Below are 6767 nucleotides of genomic sequence, written 5' to 3'. Positions count from 1 at the left end.
AATCAGACAAGAGAAGGCAGACTCACAATATGCCAAAGAAGGTTTAAATTGAATATTTGAAAGAACTTCCCCACTGGAATAGGATGCCTAGGAAAATCACCTTCCCTGAAAATATATGAAAAGTGTATAGATACAGAACTTCAGGACTCAGTTTAATAATGGACTTAATGACCTTAAGGCTCTTTTCCAACATAACTCATTCTGTTAAACTAAATAAAATTTCAAATATCTTAGAAAAAGGTCTAACAAAGACAGCACAAGTCCACTTCTCCTTTCAAGAGGCTGTCTCTAACTTAGCTTAGAAAAGGAGGGTGACCTGTCCAAACCATTGCACTTTGCCTCAAGCTGCCCCCATCTCCAGTGGAGGGTTTTATAGGAGAAAGCCTAACTTAAGTCAGCTGGAGACATTCTGGCTAATGGTGAGAGCCACCTGAAGAACATTATGGATAAATCTGTATTCTGAGAGTAAGGCAGGCTATTTGTAGTGTTCTTGGGGACTGGCAGAGGACTTAAATCCGTGCTGGAAATGCTGTAGAAAGTGAGTATTTTTGTGGTATTTTGCTTGTCAATTTCTGTATGGTTTTTTAAATTTTTGCTTATAGGCAAGACATCCTGAGGAGAGGCTGCACTGGATTTATTTGAGTCCATCATGATGAGTCCAGGAGGCACCAGCACATTTACATTGCTGTGGGAGTACTCAGGTGCTGTCCCTGGCTCTCCTGGGGATGTTTGGGGTCATAGTCTGTTGCTATGGCAGCTGTGGCTTACTGGGCATGTTTGGGGTGACTGCTCTTTCAGGGCACTCTGCAGAGCATCTTCCTGGGAGAGGGAGTCCTGAGGAGGCTCTTGAGGCACAAACTGGTTTTGGTGGGATTGCCTGTCCGGAGGAACTTCTCCTGCAAACAGGGCTGTGGTGGTGGGTGAGTTACTCATACACTGTGACCAAACCAGAACACAAAACCCCTAACTCTCTCTTTTTTCCACCGGTTTACCCTTAAAATATTCGAGGTCGTTACAGGAACAGCCATAAGGTGTCACAATTGCCCCACGTTCCAAGTGCCTGTCCCAGGAAACTGTAATTTGTGCACTCAAACTCTGCTGTTCTTTACAGAGTGCTCACATGGTTTCACAAGTTGTAAGTCAAGGTGCTGAAAAGATGTATGGTTGCCATGTACGTGTATATCAGCTTTAAAATGAAATTAAGCTTTACAGAAGGTCTTTCCACTTCAGGAACAAGGGACAAAAAAGAAAGTGGAGTGCTTCTGGTTATATAAATAATGTAGAGTGTGAAAAAGTAATTTTGACAAATACAGGATTCGGGGAGAGATTTAATGAGGAAGAGCCAAAAGGATGTAAACCGGCACTTTACTCCCTGGGGGGCTTCTTCAAGTGTCATATTCTTGCACCAGCATTTACTTGTATCTGGGACAGGACTAGTGTCTGTAAGGAGATGTGGAGATGAGCTGAATCCAGAGACAAGAGCGTGATTTTGCCTGGATTTGCATAAGGGTAGCACCAACATCCTTCTGGGAGTTCTCTGTGTGCTAGCCTGGATTTTCTCAGCAATGCTATAATATGTGGTGCTGCTTTTAAAGGGTTTGTTCTCTCAGAATTTGGTATCTCTGCTCAATCAAGGATGTGGTATTCTAAGTGTTCTCTCTACGTATTAATCTGGATTTGGGTTCTTGGAGCTTGCTCTGTGCCTACAGAAGAATTCTAAAAAGTTATAATCTCTCTATAGAATTGAATATTACTAATTCAAAAGTGTATTTGAAGTTAAAATTCCCTAAACATAAAAGAAAAAATAAGGTACTTTGATTAGGCATTTACATTATTAATCAGTCTTATTTATAGGATTTTATTTGAATTTAAGTAAGGAATAAATGGTATCTGAAATAGTTGTTATCTTCATAGACATGATTATTATTTTAGCTGTAAATGCAGAAAAAACAGAACTCATGTGAAGAATATCAGGTAAGAAAGGTCAGATTTTGATACATGGAAAGACTGGGAAAATGGTTTGCTGGACTTCAGGATCATTCCAATAATGGTGCAGCCTCACTGAAGAAAGTGAGCAGTGTCTCCAGTTACACAGCATGGACATCCATGGATATTGAGTACTTTGCAGTCCTTTCAGCATTGCACAGAGTTGGGATGAATCTCAAGGGCTTGTAGCTGACTTAAGAAAGGAAAGAATACCTTTGTCTTTGATGTGCTTTTAAATCCTATCCAATAGTGTGGGCATCTGGTTGGTTTAAACAGAAGATGAGGGGTCTAACATGAAATTGATATTTATTTGCATTTTTGTGCAGGTTGATCCAGGCAACTGTCTTGTGTATATTAAACATGATACTTGTGTATCAGGTCTATGTTTATATACCTATTCTGCACCAGATGGGGAAAGAAATTGTGCATATTTCCCTTTCTCTTAGTGTATTTATACTTCTCTTAATGCAAACAAATATTTTTCAGATACATTTGAACAAGCCATCAGGCTCACATTTAAAATGTGTTTTGTTTTTGGAGCATTCAGAGCTTACTTGTGAGTCTGAATTAGGGTAACCAGCAACCACCCTTCCAGGTAAGCTGCAGTATGCCTCTCCTCTTGACATAGAACATGAATTGTTGAGCAGATAGCTTCTTAACTGACTTCTTTCTTCGCACTATTGGAATGATAAAACAAGTAGATCTAATACTGGTTTCTTAATCTGATTGTTGTGAAGTGCACTGGGCAGATTAGTGTTGATAGCAAATATGTTCGATTGGAGATGCCACATTACAGTGTTGTAAGATTGAGGTGACAATAATCATGAGTTGTTCTGTGGAAATTAGCTCAGCAAATGCTCCTAATGAACCAGAAGCCATCCCCTTTTCCCTTAATACAGAAAAAGAAAACAAAGATGGAAGAGGAGCATCCAGAGAGTAACGAAGAGATGGAGAGCAAGTTGGCAGCAGAATGAAATCCAGGGGGGTTTGGTTGAATCTTTATCTTTGGTAGCAATAATTGCCTATATCAGTGGTTCTGCAAATAATGGCAGTGATATTTCTGTGTTGTGCACTTGGTTGCCATGAGGCAGCAGTGGTGGGAATGTTTGGGGTGCCAGGCTGTTTGTGTGCTCACAATGGGCTGTTGCCCTGGGGGTGTTTGTGGTGCCAGGCGGGTGCCATGGCAGCAGTGGGTTCCTGGCAGTGTTTGGGGTGAGTGCCCAGTGCTGAGCCCGGGCCCTGGGCAGAGCAGCCTCGTGGCTGAGGGCAGGGGGAGCCCTGAGGAGGCTCTGGAGGCACCAAAAGGTCTTGGCAGGATCAGCTGTGCCAGGGGAGCCCTTCTGCAAACAGGGCTGTGGTGGGTGAGTCACTGCTATCCTGTGAGCAAACCAGGATGTAAAACTCTCAACTTGCTGTCAGACCTAAAAGAACAACTTGTTTCTTTGTAGATGATGTAGACATGGACAATTACTAACCTTTCCTACACATAAAAGAATAACTAAAGCAGATATGTTATATAGGAATTTAAGCTATTACTTAATGGTAAGAAGGAAATGGTTGCTTTTATTTAAGGTTCATATCTTAGACTGTCATCCCCTGGTTCCAGAGCTTTTTTGAGTAACCTGGTTTAAGTGTCATTGCAACAGCAAAATCAAATGCTTTTAACATGATGGTCATTCATTGCCATTGGAGTTTAATTTAGAAGGTCTTCATTGCACTGCCTTTTATAAGCTGATAGATATTAGACTCAGTAGAAGTATTCTGTGTTGCAAAGAAAGCATTTCAGTAATGCTATGGGCATTGGGGGAAACTGCTAAACTCTGCTAAACTGCTCACTCTGCTAAATCAAGGTTAAAAAAAGTGTTTTGTAAAGGTTCCTAGTCTAAATACCACGTGATTTCCCAATTTATGAAGCTGATAAAATTAGCTTTTAAATGAAGCTTATAAATAATGTTTATTACAAAATTAGTAGAGTTGCATTAGATAATTAATATATCAGTAGTAAGAGTTTGAGGAAGTTATTATAATATGGTTTAAATATTTATATATCAAGGAAACAGAGTAGTAACTTTAAAACAGTCTGGTGTTAATAGCTATTACTATTCTTTTGTGTTACTTGTAGAAGACAAAAACAGTAGAGAGTGTAATGAAGACTAGAACCTTCAATGAGATTGATGATGTAACAAACTGCATCTTTTTTACTCATGAATAGCTGTTTGTCTGTGTTTTATTTTAGCTGTTTTAATTGGAACTGTTTTAACTTTCTGAGAAAATTAACATTATATCTTACAGTTTAGGCAAACAACTTTTAACAATACAAAAGGTAAGTTGTATTAAATAACACTTGGAATGAATGAACTAAAATATTTAAAAATGTACAAATGGATTTGTTAACTATTGGTTATATATATTGAAGTAAATAAGGTATTATTAGTAGTAATATCATAATAACTAAAATGTATAAATGTTGTTATATATTTGTTACATTGTTATATATTATATATATTGAAGTAAATAAGGCATTGTTATTAGTATTATTATTGTAATAACTAAAATGTATAAATTGTTTTAAGATAATTTTATAGTTGTAGTGTTAAACTTTATTTACGAAATAAATTGTTTAGTTAAGTTTTATTGTTAAGTTTCGATCTATCTGGTGCTTTATCCTCTATGGAATGCATTAAGAGCTGTGTGAGAGCTCACAGGACTGGTGTGTGTGGGGAACCAGGATGCTCTGCCCAGGCCAGCAGGGCACCTCTCTGGGTGTGCTCATTGTGTAACTGTAAATAATAATATTTTATTGACATGTACTGTGTGTGACACAAAATGTTTGGTAAATGGTAAAGATGAAATCATTAGGTAAAATATCTGGACCATTTAGTGAGCTGTGCTAATACAGAGCTGTGTATTATTGCTCTGTGCAATTGTTTTATTGTGGGAACAAGAGTGCTTGGTCTAAGAAAGGGCTTTCTTTGGTGACAGGGTACTTGTGATCAATACTTCAAAATTCAATATAAATATTTGGTGTGACTCTTTGGCAAACAAACCCAAGTGATGCTGGCTTCATAGGAAAGGTTGAATTTATTTGTACAGAAGGGGAAATTTGGTACCAGTACTGTGACATCCCAATTAAATGGTCAAATCAGTGTGAAAGGATTTTGGAAACAATAGCAAAAATATCAAGAAGAGAGAGTGACAAAAAATGGGGGAAATGTGCTGTGCTGGGGGGCACATCTGCTACAGTGACAAGGTTTGAATTTGGGTTTGGTTTCTAAAGTTAGAGAGAACTGTATGCGTGATGTACTTGCTTTTACATTCTTTGTACAGGAAAATTTGAGCTAAATTACAGTCTGTATTTGTAGCTAATTTTAATCTGTGAAAGACGTAACATTTATAGTAGAGTTTCAGTAAATGGTTTTCCAGGTAAATGTGGAAATTATTTAGTGAAATTGTAAGTTAATTATATGTAAACTCTTTGGATGTAAGTTGGGAATAAATGGTATCTGAAATAGATCTTTTGAGAAGTGAACATGATTCTCTAGCTGTACATGAAGAAAAACAGAATTCATAGGAATATTCCTTAAGAAATGTCAAATTCTTATACATGGCAAGTGTGGGGCATGGTTTGTAGACCTCAGAATTATTCCATTAATGGTGCAGACTCACTGAGGAAAATGAGCAGTGTCTCCAATTATGCAGCATGGACATCCATGGACATTGGGTGCTCTGTAATCTTTTCAGCATTGCAAAGAATTGGGATGAATATTGAGGGCTTGTAGCTGATTTAGGAAAGGAGAGAATACCTTTGACTTTGATGTACTTTTAAATCCTGTCCGATAGTGTGGCTGTCTGGTAGGTTTAAGCATAAGATATGGGAGCTCTGATTTTTGCTTTTTTTTGCACTTTGTGCAGGTGTGTGTTAGCTCTGACACTTTTGTATCAGGTGTGTGTTTATAAACATGTTCTGAACCAAATGGGGAAATAATTTCTCTTTGTGTATTTATACTTCTCTTTCTCAATGTAAACAAAATGTTTCCAAATATATTTAAACACTGGAATAAGCCATCAGGCTCTGATTTAAAATGTGCTTTCTTTTGGTGTGCTTAGAGGTATTTTGAGAGTGTGAATTTGTGTAACCTGTAACTCTAATGGAATATTCTACTTTCCTCATTGTTTAATCCATGTTATTTCTCGTGCAATAGCAGTGTATCTATCAAAAACAATGTTCTAGAAATCAGTTGTTTTCCTGGTGTAATGTGCTTTATAAATGACATTACAGATGCTTGAGACATGTTCTGGTACTACTGATATTTTTCTTTCAAAAGATTTCTTTAGCGTTCTTGTAGGTGGAAATAAGTGTTCTTTCAGGAAATCATCTAAAAAAGATGGTGTTGGGTCTAGAAAGGCTTGACTCGTGTCAATGGGGCCTTCTGGGTGAGGATGCACTGCAACTGAAAGCATTTGTCATTTTCCATTTAATCTCTGAGCCATAGAATAGGCTCATTCAAAGAGTGTCGAGCAACCAATGGGTAAGACCAGTATGAAGTTATTTTGTTTGATGTCTGTGATTGTTTTTCAATGATCTGATTCTGTTCCTTAACCCCCAGGAGAAATGCAAAGTGTGTAAATGCACAATGAGCCCGGTGTGAGATCAGGCAAATCTTGATATGGAAAAAATGCAGCAATTGTCATTCCAGGCTGAATCAGGGTTTTAATTCCGTGCTGGACACAAGGTAAGTGTTTGCTGTGCCGTGCTGGCTGTGCCGGGACCGTCGGCGCTT

Source organism: Geospiza fortis, unplaced genomic scaffold (assembly GCF_000277835.1).
Source record: "Geospiza fortis unplaced genomic scaffold, GeoFor_1.0 scaffold155, whole genome shotgun sequence".
Classification (NCBI taxonomy): domain Eukaryota; kingdom Metazoa; phylum Chordata; class Aves; order Passeriformes; family Thraupidae; genus Geospiza; species Geospiza fortis.
The sequence above is the reverse complement of the archived record's forward strand: the minus strand, read 5'-3'. Positions refer to the sequence as shown.